At 36.8% G+C, this 6,000-nt stretch overlaps 1 protein-coding gene across 1 annotated transcript in view; it reads left to right on the forward strand.

The window, feature by feature from the left end:
- Positions 1-5,046, forward strand: part of GPR180 (G protein-coupled receptor 180) — a 54,309-nt gene extending 49,263 nt beyond the window's left edge. The window contains exon 11 of the transcript XR_009213306.1: positions 4,937-5,046. The gene's annotated coding sequence lies outside the window, so the exon portion shown is untranslated. The remainder of the gene's footprint in view (positions 1-4,936) is intronic.
- Positions 5,047-6,000: the final 954 nt, after the last annotated feature.

Raw genomic sequence — 6,000 nt, forward strand, 5'->3', positions numbered from 1 at the left:
GTCTATGACACACATAGACACACATCTTGAAATAAAGTAAAATTGTTTCACATTACATATTTGCTTGCAGGTAGTGTGAGATATTCCTGTGAAAGGTATATGTACAAAATTCTTCTTTTACATATTTTACCAACAGTATACATTTATTCCCCAATACTAATGGATTCTCTGGCTTCAGGACAGAAACCAAAACACATTCTTTCTTATGCTTTGAATTTTAAGAAAAAGTATCTTTATAATGATATGTTATTATGTACTGCTACAGAGTGTAATCTCATGCAGTAAAATATAGTTTATGTGATGCCTGATACTACACAGTTGACGTTGGTGAATATTGCCATATTTACATTTACAGCACGTGGGTTGGCATTTTATAGGAAAAGCCTGTGTTAAAGCTATACAACTGCCCTACAAAGGTTAAAACAGTTGCCAACTGAGAGGAGGCACTGCCTGAAGCCTTTGAGACACTCTTTAACTACAAGAATAACATCAAACAAGATGGTAGATGGCTTCATTAGCAGCCTATTTGAATAGCATTTTCTCACTTTGAGATAAAAATGTTCCGAAGAGTTTGTTTAGGTCTACTAATGAATATTTCATCTCAGATGGAGAAAGCACACAGGGGAATATTGCACAAACAACCGGTCCATGAACTCGCTCACCCTTTGTGTTCAAGTGGTGTGTGTATCTGAAGAGGATGGGGCTGCATATTTGATGGCAACGACTCTTTTCAAACATGGTTTTGCTGTTGTCGTTTAGCTTTGCTTGTCTTGTGAAACAACTGAATTCTCACTCGCACTCTAGGAGCATAGGACATTGTTGAGAAATTAAATCAGCATGTATTGAGCAAACATCTAATTTTAGGATTTTTAAAACTCTCTCTCCTAAAGACCTCTATTAGGCTGAAACTTTACATGGAATACAAAATTAAAAGGTTTACAAATAAGTATGTTTTGCTGTGTCGTATAATGATTTAAATTTATGAGTTAAAAAAAATCTTTGAAGTGTATCAGCCCTTACATGTTTGCAAGATCTGGAGGATCAGGGCCCTCATTTGCATTTTTGTATTTTCTTTAGCTCAAAATAGATTTGATTAAAAAACAAAATTTGGCACAAGATTAATCCATAATAGGATTTTATTGCTTCTGTTATTTTTTAAAAAAACAATGTTATGCTTTGAGGTGTGATTAGCTCATAAGTACAGCAGCTACTTTTCAGATATGTCTCATTTCATATTTTTTAGTATTCACCCGTTGGCTTCCACATTTGTGGAATGGTATTGGAATTGTACACTTTAGCTCACTTTCCTTTCATCTACCCAGAAGCACAAAAGTTAGCACCAGTTTCTTTAGCCAGATTGTGACAAATGAGTCCTCATAGTTACTAGGTATGATGTGTAATATATTTGAAAAGCTAACAGGTTTGCCAACAAGTACATCCAGTAGATATTAGAGTTGAAAGAAATTTAAAGTTAATGACTGAAATGCTAGAATTGAGTTGCCCACCTTGCCTTAGGAATGTATAATACAAGGGCTAGATTTTCCTCCATTAGACAGCTATGTAAGTAAAGATTATAGAAATCAGAACATTTACTGTAGTATGTTTAACAATGCCCTAATTGGAACATCGTTCTTTTTCTTACAATCTATTTTGCTTGGAAAACTTGAGATCAGAATGACTGTTGGCTTACTTTTCCATAAATGACCTATTTAATTTTTCCCTTGATATGACTTTTGATTTTGAGTTGTTCACTTTGTTTCTTGTAACATTATGGCCACTTTTTTTTTTTTTTGAGACAGGGTCTCGCACTGTCGCCCAGGCTGGAGTGCAGCGGCACAATCTCGGCTCACTGCAACCTCTGCCTCCAGTTTCAAGCGATTCTTCTGCCTCAGCCTCCCGAGTAGCTGGGTTTACAGGCATGTGCCACCGTGCCCAGCTAATTTTTGTATTTTTAGTAGAGGTGGGGTTTCACCATGTTGGCCATGCTGGTCTTCAACTCCTAACCTCAAGTGATCCACCTGTCTTGGCCTCCCAAAGTGCTGAGATTACAGACATGAGCCACCGCGCCCGACCATGGCCACATTTTTTTTTTTTTAACCTACAGCACCTGGTATTCCCAGGAGATCTCCCATCCAAGTACTAACCAAGCCTGCTAACCTTCCCAGATCAGACAATGTTGTCTGATCTTGGATGCATTCGGGGTGGCATGGTATGGTATGGCCACAATTTAATATTTCTTGAGCACAAGCCTAGAATTAAACAAGGTCAAGACTAGAAAGTAAACTTGGTCTTTGGATTTATGATCCAAATTAAGCATGTACTTCAAAGACAAATTGTTAAAACCTGTAGTAAATATATAGAACTCATTATCTGAAGAAGCTGTGTCAGCCATGTTTGTATATTGGTTATACCTGTGAGTAATATACATGCTTAGCCTTCTACATACTCGTCCCTTACATTTTTTATATATGTGTGTGCGTATGTATATATGTATGTATATTTTTATGCACATATACACATGTAGATGTGTATAAACATATGCACACAAATAAGATAAACGATGAGTTTGTAGAGATCTAGTCAAGTGTATAGTTCACGTACTTTAAAGTCACAACAGTTTGTCTTGGTGGAAAGAACACGCATGGACATTGGCCTTTATAGTCAAGGATCTCTCCAGCTCTATCAAGTAATGGTGTGACTTTGGACAAGTTGTTCAATTCCTATATTTTTATGAAGAGAGAATTGAGAAGAGCCTACTTGGGAAGCACCCTTCAAGTATTTAATCCTAGATTGGCATTTAATCCCAGCTCCCCACTAACCTACTAGTTAGGGTTGATAATATCTTTATCTTACTAGACGCAACTGAATGTTTGGGCCTATCTTTTCATATGATGATGCCATTCTAAGCCATCACTAAGCTCTCTTACAAGACACTTTTTAAAATGCAAGACTAGATAACTTTTCTGATTGAGTATCACGTTTCACATGAACAAAACGTGGAGTGTTTAAACAAAGCAAGCTGGATGACTATTGACTGTTCAAAAGTCAAAAACCATTTTTTGGACTTTCAGACCCCAAACTGGAAAATACTAACATTACCAACATTACGTATTACTAACACTACTAGAAAAGACATGAAATGTCCCAATAATGTTTTGAACTAGTCAGATATAAAATATTATAATTTAAAATTTTCTTTAGGAAAATAATCCTATGTTTATGGTAATTTTTAAAGGGAGTTTAATTAGAACTGTGACAAAAACTGAAACATTGCCAATTAAATTTATTAATTAGTAAAAATGATCAACTACTAAAGCAAGTTTTTTAAACTAAATATTAAATGTTTTGAGAACCACCATTCTTAACAAGGAAAAAGAAACTTACCAATAAAAGACAGCCAAGACTGAGTAAAACCCTGTAGCTCTGAATTTAAACTAGAAGTATTGCTATGAACTCTACACATAGTTTATTTTTAATATGTATACTTTCCTAGTGCCGTCCACTGCAAAAACCAAGAAACAATGGTGAGTCTGGTAACAGTGAGCACCTCTAGCACCCAGGATGCCAGCTGCATGTGTCACAGGTTTGGAGCAGGAAATTTATAAGATGATGCCAGAACATCTTGTCAAACCAGAAAGAAAGGACATAATCAAAGACTACTGGGATCTTGTCTAATGGACTTAGGAGTCGGTTTGAAAAGGCTCCCAATAACCAAAGATGGGAGAACTTCAGCATCAGTAAAAATAGTAACTGCTTCCACTGGATAAAAAATAATACAGAAAAAAAAAAAAAAGAATGAAGGACAAGAATAGTTACTGCAATGAATTGAAATGCATCAAACAAGATTAAATACATTAGTTCGTAATGATACCAAAAATGATAGTCACTGAAGGAAACCAAATCATAATTTTGAAGATTGATAAAGGGAAAAATAATCAAACATTTATCATGCCTTCCCTGCATAAACTGTGCTAGTGAATGAGCAGACATTTCTCTTTATGCAAGTATTTCAGCTAATAAATGAAGAAGGGATGGGACAAGAAACTATTCCTGTTTTGCAACTCCAAATAATGAATGGATCTATGCATTGAACATCAATGCCTGCTAACATCACAAAAATAACCAAAGATCAGGTGCTTTTTGATACAAGGATACAACCACCCAACAAAGTGGGCTTGTCAAAGAATACAGCCTGAACTTGATCAAGTCTGTAGATCCAACGTTCAATTTCCTAGAAAAACAGAAGACAAAGGAACAGGATAGACTTATCAGAAGATGCAATCAGCAAAATGCAGAAGAAGAGAAACTCTACAGGACAGAACAACTTAGATTGTTCAATTTAAAAAAATTGCAAAGAAAAAAGAAATGGAAGATGACTACAGAAAAACAAAATAAAACAATAAAGACTCAATAGATATATCAACTAGACCAAACAAAAAAAAAAGAAAGAAAAAGTGTCCCTTATTTGAATCTTGCTTTTAAAAAACTACCAAAATACCCGGGTGCGGTGGCTCGCGCCTGTAATCCCAGCACTTTGGGAGGCGGAGGTGGGTGGATCACTTGAGGTCAGGAGTTTGAGACCGGCCTGGCCAACATGGTGAAACCCTGTCTCTACTAAAAATACAAAAATTAGCCAGACGTGGTGGGGCATGCCTGTAGTCCCAGCTACTCCAGAGGCTGAGGCAGGAGAATCGCTTGAACCCGGGAGGCGGAGGTTGCAGTGAGCCAAGATTGTGCCACTGCACTCCAGCCTGAGCGACAGAGTGAGACCCTGTCTCAAAAACAAAAATAAAAAATGAAAAAACCCTACCAAAACAACTTTTTGACATAAAAGAGATAATTGGAAATTTGAATTCTAGATATTTTTTATGATGTTAAGGAATCGTGGCTTTTTGTTTATTTATTTTTTGAGACAGTGTCTTACTCTCTCTCACAGGCTGGCATGCAGCGGTTCGATCTTGGCTCACTGAAACCTCCACCTCCTGGATTCAAGTGATTCTCCTGCCTCAGCCTCCCGAGTAGCTGGGACTACAGGCGAGTGCCACCACACCTGGCTAACTTTTGTATTTTTAGTAGAGAGGGGGTTTTAACATGTTGGCCGGGCTTGTTTTGAACTCCCGACCTCAGGTGATCTGCTCTCCTCAGCTTGAGAGAGTGCTGGGTTTACAGGCTCACGTGAGCGACTGTGCCCAGCCAGGAATTGTGGCTTTCAAAAAGTGTAAGAATGATATTGTGGGTTTCTTAAGAGTGTCACTTTTGGAGCTACGTACTGAAATATGTATGGATGAGTGTCATTATGAAATGATGATGCATGGACATTTGCTTCAACTTAATACACAGGGTAGGGATAGTTGATGGAGGTGTAGATGGGGAAGAACTGCCATGGGTTAATATCTGCTAGAGCTAGGTGATAAGTACATGGGGCTTTGCTGTTCTACTCTGTCTACTGTTATAGATTAAAAATTCTCTGCAATCACTTTTTAAAAATATATTAAATGGCTAACAAAACTGAGAGGATTTTTTCCTTTCGAAGAAAATAATCCATAAATAAATTTTTTAGGAAGCACAAATATAAGAGTATATGGATTTTTCTTTTTTATTTTTACCTTTTTTGACTCCTGAAGCTATGACTGAAGGCACTTAAAACCTTTTATTGTGTAATATTTTATATAGAGACAACAATACCCCTACACAACATATTGTTTCATTTTTCATGGTTTTGAGCTTTGTAAAAATGGTGTTATACTGGATGTGACTTCTTCAGTCAGGTTTTCAAGATACATTTTGTTGTTGTGTGTCTCTGTAGTTCTTTCATTTTTCACCACTGTATAGTATTTCATTGTATGAATATACTACAAGTTGAGCATCCCTAATCCAAAAACCCAAAATCCCAAATGCTCCAAAATCCAAAACTTTTTGAGTGCCAATGTGACACCACAAGTAAAAAATTCCACATTGGGTCTCATGTGACAGGTTGCAGTCAAAACAAAGGCCACACAT

Source organism: Hylobates moloch, unplaced genomic scaffold (assembly GCF_009828535.3).
Source record: "Hylobates moloch isolate HMO894 unplaced genomic scaffold, HMol_V3 SCAFFOLD_4, whole genome shotgun sequence".
NCBI classification, from domain to species: domain Eukaryota; kingdom Metazoa; phylum Chordata; class Mammalia; order Primates; family Hylobatidae; genus Hylobates; species Hylobates moloch.